The sequence below is a fragment of the Leucopleurus acutus genome (genome assembly GCF_964270905.1).
Source record: "Leucopleurus acutus genome assembly, chromosome: 2".
Classification (NCBI taxonomy): Eukaryota; Metazoa; Chordata; class Mammalia; order Artiodactyla; family Delphinidae; genus Leucopleurus; species Leucopleurus acutus.
Window position 1 is genome coordinate 44,563,040 of NC_139143.1, and position 16,483 is coordinate 44,579,522.

At 52.9% G+C, this 16,483-nt stretch overlaps 1 protein-coding gene across 1 annotated transcript in view; it reads right to left on the reverse strand.

Annotated features, from left to right (window-relative positions):
• Positions 1-16,157, reverse strand: part of PLXNA2 (plexin A2) — a gene marked incomplete at its 3' end in the record, with an annotated part of 215,866 nt that extends 199,709 nt beyond the window's left edge. The window contains exon 1 of the mRNA XM_082832378.1: positions 16,087-16,157. The remainder of the gene's footprint in view (positions 1-16,086) is intronic.
• Positions 16,158-16,483: the final 326 nt, after the last annotated feature.

Here is a 16,483-nt window from a genome sequence, read left to right on the forward strand (position 1 = left end):
CGACTTAGCAGGGCTCTGAGGCTCCAAGCTGTGGGCACTGGGGGCGCGCCTGCCCTCTGCACTATGGGGCCCCTAGAAAGGTGACCCCACTGGTCCCCTGACTGTAGCCAGACCATACGCATACCATCCTCGTGATGGGGTTGCTCTGCTGGTAGGCATTATGGGATTAAAGGACAGGAAGGGGAGTTTTCAGGCTCCTTCCAAAGTCTGGCAAAGGAATAAAAGTGGGGATCTAGCGTTGCTAAATCAAGTCCAAATTTACGTTAGAACTCCTCATACCAGAAGGGTCATGAATAGCATAATGATAGCAATTTCCATTTGTGTTCCACGACAAAAATAATAAAAAGGAGCAGCTATCATTATTATTAATTATTAACCACCTGCTATATACACTGCTAGATTCTTTGCATACGCAACGGGTAATTTTGTGATTATTCCGCAAGATGGGTATTATTCTCCCCATTTCACAGATGAAAAAATGGAATCTCAGGGAGGTTGAGTAACTAGCATCATTCTGCTAGGAAGCAGAACTTTCTGACACCCATGCTTTCCCCACTCTTCCACATCACCTAGATATTTAGAATTTATTTTTCAACCAAACCCTCTTGTCCCTAATCTGGGAAGACTCATGAGAACTTTAAGTAAGACTTGGCAAGTGCTTTACTTTAAAGTCAAGACTTGAGGCTCCCATTTTATTTCGGTAAAGAAGCAGGGCTGAGGATGGAGGTGGCCAGGGCTGAGTTATCCATTACAAGGTGGAGTCCATGGGTGTTTTGTGGCAAGAGGTTTGCTGGCTGGCAGTCACCTTTCAGGGAAATTCCACATGATCTTTCCGAGGAGCCTGGAAGTATCTCTCCTGCCTTCTCACCCAATGCTTACTGTACAAGGAAGAGCTAAGGACTCTGAGATAGAAATGGGGCAGGAGAGCAGGAAACAGGGTAGAAAGTACCCAACTAAGGGGTTAAATAAATTACAGTTACTCCAAATAATGGCATATTATGCTGTCATTAACTGCAATGTTTTCAAAGAATAGTGACACGGCTCCAGTTCTCACCAGTGGGGGGGAAGGGGGAGAAAGAAAAAGGACGGGGGAGTAAAAAAACAAAGCCCTAGACATTTATCCCAGCTCTCAGGCTGTGGAATGGCCCTAAACGCCACTTACTTTCCAGGAAGCTGTCCTATCTTTCTCCTCTTGAAGAAGAATTTTAACAGCCCCCAGCAGTCCCCAGGTGAGAGCACTTCCTGTTTCTCTTGCAGACCCTCATGCTTTCTGCCCCATGGCAGCCACTGAAAGGCTCTAGGGACAAGGGGCACTCCCCATTGCTGCTGCCTTGTCCTTGCGTCAGGGAGAGCAGCCATTAGTGCCAGATCAAGGTGCATTTTTTAACGCTGTTTCCAGAAGTTGGGATTCCCCCAAGTTCAAAAGAGTGGTCCTCTTTACTAGCAAGCCTGGTGTTGCCTCCCTGAAAATGTGCATGTAAGACAGTCACAGTCACCATCCAGGTCTTCCACTGTGATGGACCCCAGTGAAGGCCATTGGCCTCTAAGATGCAGCCATAGATTTCCTGCAAGGTGTGCCTCGTACTGCTTCATTTCCTGTGTGTCAGAGGACTACCTTTGACTAACTTTGCCAGGTATAGGGCCAAAGTATGGTATCCACCTAGAAAACACCTTCCTTGGCTCCCTGCTGTTGCCCAGACAGACTCGGGACTGCTCAGTGCCCAAGTTCAAGTCCTCCCAAGCTGGCTCTTCTGTCTTTCTCTGGCCTCCCTTCCTACCTCTTTCCGGGTGACCCCACTCCTAACAAACTGGTTCATTTGCCGAGTCCCCGAAACACCTCACACGGTTTTATCTCTGTGGTCCCCTCTCCCTGGAATGCCCATCTCCACTTTCTTCTTTGCCTGTCTAAACCCTGTCCATTCTTCAAAACCTCAGGAAGCCTCTAGGCACTCCCTGTCCCCAACCCCTGTCTTTCCTCCAAAGTCAAAAATTGCTATTTCTAGCACACATTGATTGCATGGTAGTGTAGGCTCTCTTTTTCATGTGACTATCCTATCTTCCCATTGCAGTAGAGGCTCTTTGAGGGCATCTTTCGCATCCTGTACAGGGGTAGCCTGATGCCTTTTACTCAGTACTGCACTCAGTCTGAATCATGGAGAGCAGGGGAGAGGGAAGGGGGGATGCTCATATGTTTTTCTCACCTGCTAGGCTGCTCTAAGCCATGGCTGAAATACACTTGGCTCAATGACTTGTCATAACTGATCTTTGGGAGGTAGTGAAGAAGGGAGTGAACCATTTGGGAAGGATTCTGGCTGTCTTGTTCATCTTGAGCCCACTGGGTGAAGAGCAAATGTCATTGGCTAGGTGGATAAGGTGGGGAGAAGGATGGAGAAGAGTGAGAAGATGCCAGCTCTCCTTTGAAGAATGCCCCATGCAGACAGGGTTGGTGCAGGAAATGTCTTGGCAAGAAGCCGTGAAGCATACGCTATCATCGATCACATGAAAAGCACGTAATCATAAATGGACAACATAAAGTGATCAAAATCAGAGTGGGTGGGGTGAGATCCCCCCAGGAAGGTTTCGGAGCAGGGCTGTCCTATGAGGAGGTCAAACTCGCCGTGACACATGTTGCCGGGCAGCGGATGCAGAGGCTTTGGAGGCAGACCTGGGCGCAAGTCTTGCTCTACCACTTACTAGTTCCCTGACCTTGAACATGTTATTTAACCTTTTGGAGTCTTAGTTTCCTCAACTGTAAAAGGCCACCGCACAGGGTTGTGGTGAGAACTGATGAGAAAAGAGATGGGAAAGTGTTTTGTAAATGCCACAGTTTTGAATAAACACCAGTTACTCTTATTTCTGTTTTTGGAGAAACACTGTACAAGGGCATCATCTCCTTGGCAACAGTGTCTGCCCTGGATGGTGGCGTCAGCCAGGTGACGGGGTGGTTCTTGTGCATGGAGCTTGGGGACCCAGCTCCCAGCTCCCCAGACCCAGGCTTCTGGGGAGAAACTGGGTGCTGCTGGTTCCAAGCAGCCACTCCTCCAGTCCCCCGGGGCCCCATGCTACCCAGGGCACACCCCCTCCTCTCAGGGCCCTGAGAGTGATTTAAGGCCACTTCTGCCACTCTGGGTGATTTATCCAGGTGCCCCTGGAAGGAAAGAGGAAGGAAAGGAGAAGAGAGAAAAGCTGGTCCATAGGACAAGGAGATGCTGAGAACTGTTCATACGGGCTGAGCTCCACATTTTGGGGGGCTCTTCCTCTGGGTTTGGTCAGCACGTCAGATGAAATTCCTCTCTGCTATCTTCCCTACCTCTCCTTCTTTCTGGGGCTTTTCTTTTTAATTAATTAATTAATTAATTTTTTGGTTGCATTGGGTCTTCAATGCTGCACATGGGCTTTCTCTAGTTGCGGCGAGTGGGGGCTACTCTTGGTTGTGGTGCGCGGGCTTCTCATTGCGGTGGCTTCTCTAGTTGTGGAGCATGGGCTCTAGGTGCATAGGCTTCAGTAGTTGTGGCACATGGGCTCAGTAGTTGTGGCTCATGGGCTCTAGAGCGCAGGCTCAGTAGCTGTGGTGCACGGGCTTAGTTGCTCCGTGGCACGTGGGATCTTCCCAGACCAGGGATTGAACCTGTGTCCCCTGCACTGGCAGGCAGATTCTTAACCACTGCACCACCACGGAAGTCCCTTTCTGGGGTTTTTCTGAATCAACAGCCTCCCTTCGAATAAAAAGCTGTAACTCCTTTTTATAAGGAAGCTTCTTAAGTAGGCTGTGTCCCCACCCTGTACCTTCTCACCTTCAGTTTCTATTATTTTTCTCTCTTTGTCTGAGACTCTGAGCTTTTGCAGAAAAGATCCTGAGTTGTCAAGCAGCCTCTCTTAAGTAACAGGCGCGTTCACACTCGCACACACTCAACGGAGCAAGGGAACTGCGGGTGGCGCTGGTTAAAAGAGACACATGGAGACTTTGGGGCGGCTGGCACTCTGGGCAGAGGTGTGTCCACTTATGGGGCTTGTCTGTGCCAAAATGTAGTGCATCGGCCTGAAGGACCCTTAGCACCTGGGTGAGCAGGGAGGCAAGAAGAGACTTTTCAGGCCCTTGCGGCTTTACTGGGGGAGAAGCGGAGGGCACAATTATCGGGGAAGCTGACCCCAGGAGAAGAATGTGCTGGGGGGGAGAGGGGGAGACGCAGGCCAATGTAGCATGCGGCCACCTGGGCGGGAGATGAGAGACTTTTGAGTGAGGATCTGGCCCCCGATGATGAATGGGGTGTGAGAGAGGAGCCTGGAAAAGGGTAAACAGCCAGGAGGGAAGCAGGAGGCTGGGAGGCAGGAGGAGAAAGAATGTTGAGGTCAAAGAGCAGAGAAAATGCTCCTGGAGTGATTGATTCAAGATCCAACTTGCTGCCCAGCCTGGCGGGAGCACAAGTGCTCAGGGACGTGCTTGGCCCGTCTCCCCTCCCGTGGCTCCGCCCAGGTACCAGCAAGTCCGCTTCCCCCAGACCCCTGTCACGCCCTCTGGGAAGTCTTTTTGATGTTTTGTCCTGAGTCTCCAAGGGACCCCGCTGTAGTATAAACTAGCATTTGTGCCGCGATCTTATAGTTGACTAAGAATTTCATGTATGTTATCCCATTAATGTACCCCATATGCGAGCCTGTGAGGGAGAGAACAGGTCAGCATCACCACTTCACCGGTGAGACTTAGGTAGACCTGAGGTGAAATATTTTGGAGAAGGTACCTGATGTGGAAGTGGGCCTTGGGCTTGGGGCTCCTGGAGTTACACCTGTCTCCCTGCTGCCCTTCTGGCTGGAGTCCAAGTGATATCACCAAGGACAGACCCCTGACTCCAGAGATCAGCCTCCCTGCAGGCAAGCCAGGCTCTGGCCATATTTGGGATATACTGTCCCCACTCTTTCAGAACGGGAGTGCAGTGCAAGGAGCTCAACTCAGGCTTGAGTTCTTGGGGACACCCTGCGAGAGAGGAAGAAGACAGGCTGGGAGCTTGTGGCCCTCCACCGAATGCCACTTAGCTCCTGCCCAGCCCTGGGGAGGAGCTGAGGACTGGAGATGGCCCAAGGGCTGGCATGGGTGGTGGCAGATGGAAAGAAATCAGAAGCAGGGCTTTGTAGGGGGAGAGGCTGGGCTACCAACATCCCCTCCCCACCCAACCTGCTCTTATCAGTGGCGCAGAAAACTATTTGCCGACTCCCCTTCTGAAGACCTTGCTTCCACAATCCCTGCAGCTTGGCCTGAGATCGCAGGCAGCTCCTACCTGCCTCTAACTTGCTGTCCCCCATCTTCTCCCAGCTCTCTACCCTGGCTCTGCGGCGCTCTGATTCCCAACCCTGGCAGATCACTGATTAATTTAGGGCTGTTTAATAACCCTTCTATTTCGATGAAACAAGCTGTCTCGCTTTCTTTATTTTTAACACCGACTTTTCGTTGCTCTGCTAAGCATCTCACTGCCATTTAAATTTCTCTGTCTCCAACCAAGCTGATAATAGACTGGAGTGAGCAGCTGCTTCCGTCCTGTTTATGACAATGATTAGAAGTTAGAGCTTTGCAGGCAGAGAGCTGACCAAGTCTCAGCGCACGCGGGTCTGCCCCTGCTTGTAGACCGAGAGCTCATTTTAACACGATTAGGACAATTCTGGCTCCAGGGGAGGCCAGGGCTTATCCCAGCCCAGCCTTCCTGGCACCCCGCTCTGAGGGGAGTCACGGGGATGAAGGTGTGAGAACCAGCTCTGTTTACTGTGGAATTTAGGCCTGCAGCTGTGGGTCATTCTCACGGACCTGACACTCATCCTCACTTCTCAAAAGAGCCTTTTCCTCCACTGAATTCACTGAGCAGCAAACAGAAAGACTCAAGGTTAGAGGACTGGGATGTGGGTGGGGACCTCAGCCATCCCTCTTATACCTTCCACACGGGAATCCCTTCTTGAGACCTGGTCATCATCTTCCAATCTCTGCTTGAATTCCCCAAATGATGTAGAGCCCATTCCCTCCCTAGACAGCCCCTTCTGGGTTGCATGGCTCTGGTTAATCTCTCTCTCCTGGGTTCCTGCAACACTTAACTTGCATGACCATTATTGGTGTGTAGCCCCTTTTCCCCTTGCCACACTGGAAGGTTCTCAAGAGCCATGATAGCCACTGGCCTCCCTCCCATAATACTTGCCACATAGTAGATATTTAATAAACACGTGTGCAAAGTAAATCATGTTATGCCAACGCCAATCTCCTTGCAAGTAATGAACAGTACCTTTCTTCTGCCTGGGCAGGCTCCTGGTGAAGTGGCCTCTTTGTCTCTACCTGGACAAGTGTCCTGCCTCTTCCTGTCCTCAGGCCACAAATGGCCCTCAGGAGCCAGGGCCCTGCTATTTCCTCCAGGCCTGCAGTGACTACACAGCTGGCGGAAACCTTGGCCAAGGAGGCTGGGGGCTTGTGGTAGAAGCCAATCAGGTGGCCTGGACCAGGTCCTCTGGATCCCAATTCCGCCTCGCATCTCCTCTGGGTCAGCCAACGGCTGCCTGAGAAAGCTCGCAGGTGCGTGGTAGGCAAACCCTGGCCGGCCCAGGCTCCCACCTCCTGCTCTGGCAGCCTCCCAGCCAGCACAGTCTGCAGGCGGCTGCTCGGGTCATTGTCTCACCCTCTTCAACTTGTGAATGCAGAGCCTATAGAGACCACCACACAAGCAGTACCCACGCTGCCTCTGGGGAGGGAGGGGTGGCTGGGCTTTGCCAGGGCCATTGACTCTGAAAAGAGCAAGGCCTGCGGTGGATGGAGGAAAGCTGGCTGGAGCTACTTAAGGCAGGGGGGCCTTTCTACACACTGCCCAGCGCCACAGAGAGGGATGGGGGTGTCCTAGGGCCGGCGGACTGGCAGAGCAGGGGAGAGGTCACTTCTCGGGGACGTCCGCTCAAACCCAAGGGAGAGAGATGGGGACGGCGCTGAGCACAGGGTTGGGGAATGAGAGAATGGAAAGAGAAGGTGGCCACATGGGCAGGTGGAGAGAGTGTGCTGGGCCAGGCCGGGGCAAACAGACCTCCTCACAGGTGGACACCGTGACTGGCCACTCACTGTGTGACGCAGGGCCGTCTACTCTCCCAGGCTGGACTCGGCTGCCGCATCTATGATGTGGGCCTGGGTAAAGCTGTTATCAAATCCTCAGAAACATTTCTCAAGTATTCTACATATAACACCCGTTCTTTTGTAATTCAAACTGTTTTCTTCATAATATTCTAGAAAAGAAACTCAAGGCATCTTGTCACACTCATTTTCCACTGCTGGCTCTTGGACAGTGCTGTCTAAGGCACAGGGCTCCCCTCCTCTCATTGCCCCCTTCCCATGCTCTGTGCTTCCAACAAGGGACAAGGCTCTGTGCTGCAGCAGGGAGGGCCTGGGGGAGTTTCTTGGGCTAGCACAAGATAGCTGATGCTTCTCCCCAGACATCTTGCTATGTTCTGCCCAGGGGTCAGCGCTGGCCAAGGATCTAATCCCTGAGCTCCAGGGTCCAGCTGGGGCTCTGGCCCCAGTTCCTGCTGATGCTTTTCATGCTGTGTCCATCCCATTCATATCCATACTCCTAGGAGCTCTCTCTGCAGAGAGATGTAAGCTTTTTGCAGGCAGGCAGCTAGGGGTCCGTCAGCTCCGCCCCTTGCCCTGCCATGGGAGGCTGACTCCCAGAAAAATGCCAGCTTACCAGTTCTGTGACAGTATCATTCATCTCTCCTCTTAGACTTGAAGGCATCAAAGCCCCAAGGGTAGCAAATTCAGAATTCAAACTCCAGACCCACTGGTTAGTGCTAACCCCAAACCATGCATGTGGCCCCAGTGCCAGGATCACCATTGGTTTTCCTCTCAGTTTCCAGTCTTCACTGAATCTTTAGCCCTTCATCTATTTTTACGTATCAAAACCTTTGGCACACAGATTTTCTTTAAATAAAAATCTTATTTTTTCTCAGAAAATTCCAAACAAATTCAGAGACAGAGAGAGAGAGGAGAAAAACACCCCTAGCTTGGCTGTATTCCTGCTCTAAATTTTAGAATAATTTTACACATTTGCAACAATTGTCATTTTTCCAAATGCCCAAACACCATCTTCCCATGCACGGCTTCAGAAACAAGGGCAACTGAGGGCGCTTGGGGAGTCACGGAAAGCATTCATTCCCACTGTACGGATGAAGAAACTGAGGTGCTGGGTGCGGGGCAGGCAGCAGTTCTCCCTGAGTGTCTTGTGTCTCCCTCGTATCTCCTTCCCAGGCCCAGGAGCAAATGGAGGGTGAACACTGTTCAACAGGTGAGAAAGCTTTTAGGAAGAGGGAAGAGCTACAAGTGTGAAGGAAGACCCTTTGTTCCCATGCATTAGGACCTTAACCTGACGCCAGACTCTTCCTGACCATCTGTTCTGACCCCTCCTGGCTGGACTAAGCCTCCTGCGGGAGGGTGCCGGGCGTGACTTCCCAGCTTCACAAGTGGCTCAGATGGTTTTCTCTAAGTCTCTCACAGCTGGGTTCTTGGGCCTAGAACCTGAAGGGCTTTACACCCTGGGGGGGTCACTCGGAGGGGGGCATTAGACTTGAATTTTGTTAATTTCCGGATAAACCTCAGGGGGTGTTTGCCTAGCAGAAAAAACCCTAGTGGTGTCAGTTATAATTTCACAGAGAATCAAGGGACTTGCCAGCAAGGTCTGGGCCGCTGAAGTGAGGGTAGAGGGCTAGTCTTGTCAGGGGACTGACCGCCTCTCTCCTGGAAAACATCACCAGCCACCAGCGTGGAGCAGGGACCCAGACCTGGTAGCGCTGGCTGACCCACAAGGCTCTCAGGTCTGGGCACAGGGGAGGAGCCTTGTCCTCCTGTCTGGCTTTGGCCAGGGCTCCCGCTGAGAACACCCAAGTTCAGAGAACAGGCTCTTCTCCCTCAGGTATGTTTGTAGCTCAGGAGAAAAAAATGGGAAGCTGGGGGAACAATCTGGGGAGGTGGGAGGTCAGAGGCCAACGTAATATTTACCCAGCCCAGCTGAGGCCTTTCGCTTTTATGAAGCAGGAAACCACTTCAAAGCGGCAACATCCCCTCTTGTCCCTTCTGTCTGCCCGCTGGTCCTCCTGCCTCTACAGGGCAGGCAGGGCTTTCTCACCCACCTCTTCCTCTCCTCCTGAACCTTCCACCCTCCATCCCTTACAGGGAGGAGTCCTCTGCCCTGCCTCCTGCTCAGAAAAGTGCTATGACCTGTCCATATTTGCAGAGCAATTATGACACCTGGGTTCCCTGACATTCTGAGCCATTTTGCCCCTGGATTTCTCTTGTCTACTCTAAGAGTCAGTCATCTACCACTTGGGGACATGGGGAAGGCACTGGGGTTACAGTTCCTCATCCAAAGCCCTCATTCTACCAGCAGGACAGAAAGCAGAAACTTAGGCTAGGAAAAGGCCCTGGAGACTAGAGTCTAGTGGTTCTTTACATTTGCGGGGGGCGGATCACAAACTCCTTCTCTTCAGAACTACACACACACACACACACACACACACACACACTCATACTTCTTAAAAAGCACAGACTTTCAAAGGTTTCAAAGGCCTCTTAAAGCCCAAGCATGCACCCTGGTTCTGTCCACCCCAGTGCCAGGTCTCCCCCGCCCCAAATTTAATTTGGGGTGGCTCGTGGAGGGCATTCTCCTGCTCAGCCATGGCGAGGAGGAAAAGCCGAATATTTTTTCTCTCTCAGGTTTGTTCCCTTTAATGGGTTCCTTCAGATAAATGTGGTGCACTAACGGCAGGATTCCAGACACTTCAATGTGAATACAGATGAGTAATAACGCTTCCTGATGAAGCACAGTGGCGTCCATGCGGCCAGCTCCAGGGGACCGGAAAGGGATGCAATTTACATAGAATACACGGTGAAAACCCCTTGGGAGGGTGCTACATGGAGATCTTGCTCTAGGATGTTGACTAATAGAAAACAACTACAGTGGTGTCATTTTGAAATCCGTGGAGGAGGATGAGGAAAAAAAAATAGGGGTAGTTCTGAGAGGGTGAGGAATATGGGAGAGCGTTAGACAGTCATTCCTGACAGGGAGCTATGAAGTTCTCAGACACCCGAGCCTCTCTCCTGGAAACCTACACCTTCCGTTGACTACAGCAAAAGCTTCCAGGCGCTCCACTTCCTCTGACACTCCCGACATACTGTTAACTCCATTCTGCCTTATATTAAACTTCTGTGAGGGTACATGGCTTACGTAATACTCCCTCCCCCCAGGATGCTCTTAAGAGTCTTAAAGGTAGGATCTGTTACCTTTTCATCTTGGTACCAAGTGTTACACGTTCCTAGCACTGCATAAGTGATGGATTTCTACTTGATTAAACCCAAATGGATAGCAATTCCTGTTTTCAGTACAAGCGCAACAATTCACACATGAAGATTAAACTCGGAGGAGTTGTTCAGCTGCTCTACACCTCTTTTTTCTATCCCTCCATACCCAAACAAGACACTAAGGTGGGAAGGGAAGCTTGTAGATACAAAAATACTAAAAGTTTAGCTCCCCAGACAGCGCAGAGAAGCAGTGGAGGTGCCTTAGTCAGGGCCTCCATCTTCACTCTCAAAGCTTCAGAGAGGAATTGTGCTGGGGGGTCACAGAGGAGAGGGGTTCATTCATCGGCTAGTCACTCTGAGCCCCAGGATTCCTCCGCCTCTTCCTTCTCAAAGACACGTTGAACTTTGCAAGGGCAACTCCACTTTATCTCTCATACCAAAAGTAATTTTAGCCAAGGAAAAGCAGGATTAGACTTTCATACTATGATACATTTATCTTGTTTTTCTTTTTTCTTTGCTCTCTCCTCCCTCCCCTTCCACTTTGACCTCAGGTAAATTTGAGCCAAAGGGAAGCCATGATTAAATATCAGATCTGAAGAGATGCTCCTTTCTGGCCCACTGCCCATCCCCAAGCTTCAAGATTTTTCCCTTCCCCTGTTAGACAGTTATTATCTCCTCAGATGAGAAAAACCTCTGGACTCTGTTCTCTCCATATTGTCCTCTGCTGAAATGAAAGGGGGAATTATAATTCAGAGAAAGGCTCCCACAGAGAGTATGGAGACGAAGATTAAATCAGTGATACAGCGTTGACATGCGTTCAGTTCCTGAAAGGTCTCTTTTAAAATGTCTCCTCAGGAGCAGTTTGGCCACCACCTGAGAGTGTTTTGCAAATTCGCATTTAGGGAGCTGGGAGAAGGGAAGGCCTATGAAGGTACCTTGGGGATGCGCCAAAACTTCTACTGCTGATAAAGAAAGGCAAGAGCCTCCTGGCAGGCCAGGCCAGCCGGCGGGCCAGGACTTCTTGAGAATGCCTGCCCCCTCCTGTCTCCCACCCCCAGGTGCATCCTGCCTGCCACGCAGGCCTCTCCCTGAGCTACTCACCATGCTGGACCCCACCTCCTAATGCTGCAGGCGCCTTTCCCGCTCCCCTGCAACCAGAGGGGCCCAGAGGTCCCACCGGCGAAAGGACCCTACCAGTTGTGGTCTCTGCGTAGCGACAGCTGGGAGTTTCCAATATATCTTAACTATTTTTTTCTTCTTAAAAAAAAACAAACCCAAATAAGCACAAAAGCCACTGTTTAGGGCCAAGCCTGGTTTTCACGAGTCCCCTCTAGTGGAGATAACCTGCTACTTCAGCTTCCCAATGCAGCCCAGAGGAGCCTCCCCTTAGGGCCTGGGAAGACCAGAAGAGCCCCTCAGGCCTGGACTGTTCCTTCCCACTTGCTTCCATGTCTGTTCTCAGCTCTTCTCGCCACATTTACACTGTCAGCCTTTCCGGCTTTATCTTCCTTTTCTGTCACCTTGCCTCTCTCCGCCTATTTGTGACTTTCTGCATCTTGACTTGGGTCTTGCCACGTATGCCTTCGCTCCTGTATCTTGGTCCGCATCTCTGGTCCGTCTGCTGGGTTTTTTTTTTTTTTTTCCCCGAAGTTCAGGGCTCCAGGTCGGAGGAGCTGGAAATGCTTTGACAAGGTCTTGGAGAGAAAATGGCCTATCTCAGAGGGCCAAGGCAGGGACCCTCGCGGAAATCAGGCATTCCCGGAGGAGAGGGAACTTTGGCCAAAAGCCCCTCCTCGCCTCCATCCCCCAAGCAAACTTGGGCCTCGTGCGGTGATGTGTAGGTTTGAAGCAGTCTATAAGCTGAGCTCAGAGCTCTGGCTCTGGAGTCCTGTGTGAGCCCAGCTCAGCCCGTCCATCCACTCTCCTCCCTAGTCTGCCTGTCCCCGTGGGACGTGCATGCTGTCAGGCAAACAACTGGCAAAGCCTGGGTGAAGGGACAGCTGGCAGGGTTTGGGAGGAGGATGCCGGTGCCAGGGGAGAGGGAGAGAAAAGGGGGAGTGGGGGCCAGGACTGAGCTGGGGGCCGAAGGGGAGAGGGGAGACACGGCGAATGTCCTGTGGCAGGGAGAGGTGGGCATGGGGATCACCCGCTGCTCCTCTGGGTTTCTGAGAGTATCCTTCCACGCAAGCAGGAGACAGGGCCAGGCTAGGGCAGGGGTTAATGGTTAACCAACTGTGGGAGCAGCAGCCTGTGCACTGCTGGGGCCTTTTCTTTCCTCTCTCCCCCATCCCTTCCCTCCTCTCCCTTTACACTTGCCCTGTAGGGACACTGCTCCCCAACAAAGAACTTTCTCGCCTCTATTTCTGCCCTTGAATCCCAGATGGAACAGTAGGGGTTCCATATGCCCAAAGGCCAGGAACAGGGCCCCGGAGAGCCTGAGGGCTAAGGCAGGGAGAAAGGGGGTGTCCTGTTCTTACCATGCATCCCTCCTGGCCCTTAGGACCAGCTGTTTGACACACACAGCCCGTCCCCTCCCCGGGAAGAACTGCCTTTCTCTGTCTCCACAGGGCTCACCTTTAGAAATGACCAGACAAGAAGGGGACACACCCCCAGCCCTCATTTACTCTAATCAGGCATGAAATCTTTGTAACTAAGTGAAAAACACTGTTTCCCATAAGGGAATCAGTTCCATTCACTATTGTTGGAACAGAGCATCTGTGAAGGGGAGAAATATTCACTTATAATGAATTGATAACAGACTGGCCCTGGGTGAGGGTGGCAGTGCTGGGGGGAGGGGTGTGTGCACAAGCTGTAAAACTATGGCACCTCAAAGCCTGCTTCTGCCACTTTCCCTGTGGACAATCCTGACTTATCCGTAGTTAACAGACTGTAGTAACACAATGCTCCGGTCTCTTTATGAGCAGAACGGGAGTGGGGTGGGGGCTTGGCTTGGAGTTCCTCGCCTCTCGCTGTGCCATGATGGACAGAGTATATTGGGCCCCAGTCTGCGTGTGTGGAGACAGCTGTGTGGCAATGCAGGGAGACAGCTGGGGGGGGGGGTCGCTGCTGGAGATGGAAATCGTCTGCCCCCCCACCCCTCCCGCACCAAACCCCTTATCTTGGAGAGGGAGCCATAGCAAAGGAGGCAGGATAGAGACTATAAAACCCCCAAACAGTGACAACTCCAGAGCCATAAATATTTCATGGTACCTGAACTGGTGAGTTTAGGCTGCTGCCAGCTGCTGCCTTGTGTATTTAACTGTGTCACTGGTTTCCCATCCTGCTTGTGTGTTTCCTTGTAACATGCCCATGAAATAAAGATGAACAAAATCACCAGAAGTATTTGGAAATGGGAAAGGGGCCTGGTAGAGAAGTAGCTGTTCTTCGAAGGGTTTCTCTTTAACCTCATGTTAAGCACAGACTCCACTACGACAGATGGTGAACTTTTACCTCCATCACACCTGCAGCTTTGGATGGTCAAAAGGTTGGAGAGGGAATGTTCCCTGGTGCTTTGGGGACAGGGGTAGGTATTCAGGGCAGCTGTGAGAGCAGGGCCACCAACCTTGTAATGACATGGTTGCTTTGGGGTGATGGACATGGGACACCACCATTTACTCATTTAGACTGGGGCTGAGAGGCCAACCAGCTCCCCTCTGGCCTGCTCCAGACTATGAGGGACCCCGGTCCTGGTCCTTATATCCTGTCAAAGAGAAGGGCCAAGTGGAAACCCCTTGGCAGACTCGTGGTCCTGGGCAGAGGGGACCTGCCTGCGCTCCACCGCCTCGCACCCTGCTGCTCTGCAGCAGCATATCCACTGCACAAGCGCTCCAAACGTCATTTCCATTTAACTGCTTTGCAAGCCAATTTGCCCCATCCTAATGCAATTTGTTGAGGACGGTGAGGGAGCGGAGAGGGCAGTCTGCACTGCCCTTCCTTTATCAGCGGGTCCCTGAAGAGGGTTGGCGAGAGGGCTGAGGGGAACCACTCTTTCAGGTAATGCTGGCAGTGAGGGCAGGTTCCGGGATGAGGAAGCGTTGGGCGTAAGCGGAGATGCCAGGTGGAAGAAGGGAAAAGCAAAACAACTTCGCTAGGGTATCTTGACAGATTGCTCTCAGTTTCCCTGGTTCCCTACCTTCCCACCTGAGCCCCCCCCACCCCACCCGCAGGCCAAGGAGGGGAGATCATAGGTAATTAATTCAAAAGGTGCTAGATGAGGGGAGGGGGAAATTAATGAATTCTTCTCTCCTCTTGCCAGGAGGTCAGAGGAGAGAGGGCTGCTAGCAGCTCCTGGAGTGTTCTGGGGTGTCTGCACAAAAGTTGTCCATTTCAGTTAGGAATAGCTGAATTCCTCCAGCCAGGGCTATCTCTTCCCTGGGCTCTGACGCTCTGTTGAAGGCCCCAGAATCCAAAACCTGCCCAGAGGGGAGAGTGAAGTTTCAAGGTCTGGGAAAGAAGCCCAGAAGGACAGGAGCCTGCTATTGTGTGGGGACTGGTGTGTGGGGGAACTGAATCTGACTCCCAGCTCCCAGGACATCCAGCCCTGCCCAGCCCAGATACTCATCTTGATCTGATGCTCATGAACCCCGTCCACTGTGCTCATGGATAGGGGATGAATGGCTCCCCAAATTTCTGTAGTTTCCTCCAAGCTACTGGGTCCCCAAGCCACTGCCTCAAGCTGGTCCTGTCTTATGTCCCTAGCCACTACTAGGATTGCCACTGTTACCCTAGGATCTTAGAACCCTACAGGAGACCTGATCATATTTCCATTGCCCACTTCATGGGGCTCTCATTTCTAGAGACAACTGACTTTGAACCCCAAGTCTTTTACTTCCACCTCCCCCAGTATCTCTATCCCTCCGAGCTGAGTTTGAGTAGGTAGCTCCTTCTAGGGCAAAGGTCATGCCAAACAGGTGGACATTCGTCAGGGAACTGGGATGGCAGTTTCTGGATGACTTTCTCTCTTTGGCCATCAAGACCATGATTAACATATTTACAGAGACTACCTGTGGGATGGATAAAAAGGGCCAGAATTTTCTAAGATCCCTACATCACTTGTGGGTTGGGGCAAGAAGAAGCCCAAGAAAGAAAATAGTCTAAAAGGGCTTAGAAGGAGCCTCTCGGACCCTGGATAAGCTCGTCCTTCAACACCCAACCTTCTCCTGAGGCTCAGACCAGGGGATCGTGCTTATGGGTGCTTCACCACGAGGGCGCACAGAAGGGGGCATGGGGCACTTATCCCATTCGGTGCCTTGGTGTCGTTCCCTGAGCCTCTGGAAGCCGCGCATATGAGGCATTCCCCTTTGATTCCCAAGTCCCCTGCTCCGAAGGAACAGCCAGCGGCCTCCAGGGACTCCGGCACCAGAGTGACCGTCCCCAAATGGAGCGCCAGCCACAGTGGCCCAGGCCCTCCTGCCGGTGCAGTGCCTCAGAGGCCCGCTTTGGGCTGCAGCTCTCGGGACAGTCCCGCCGCCCCCGCGCTCCCCGAGCCTCAGCTTGCAGGCAGGTGCGCGGTGGAAGCGCGCCGTGGAGCGCCGCCCGCCAACAGCCCAGCGGGGAAGCGGGGCTCCGGCGGGGAAGCCTGGGCTGGAGGCGGCGACAGGGAGTCAGCCGGCACACGCGCGCGCGCCGCGCTCCGGCCCGCGAAAGTGGCCGACCCCGCGCGGGGACTCGCCGGCCGCAGCCGAGCGCAGGCGTTCGGGGCTGGGACGCCGCGGAGGAGGGCGCGGGGGGAGCCGCGGCGGGGCGAGCGCGCTTCGGGGGACAGGGCGGAGGGTGCCGCTTACCCAGCTCGGAGACGTCGGTCTGTCCTTCCGTCCCCGATCCGGCCGCTTCGGCCGCCGGCTGCCGAGGCCGACGCGCTGCCCCTCTCGCTGCCAGCAGCTCGCGATCACGGGGACGACCAAATCCACATGGAGTCCAGATTCATTAAAATCCACGTCAAGCCCCCAGCCACTTATCTGTATTCCTGAAGTGGCCCCTCGGTCTCCTGTCCGCGCGCCGCTCCGTCCTCCGCCGCCCCGTAACAGCCCTGCCGGGCTCTGACGCCGGCTCGCTGGGGAACCGGGAGGCGCCGAGGGGGCGTGGGGTGGGTGGCTGGCGGTGTCTCTCCTTGGGAAGCGGCAGAGCCCCGGCTGTCTTCAGATTTTTCCAGCGCGACTTTCCGGGCTCCTCTGACATCAG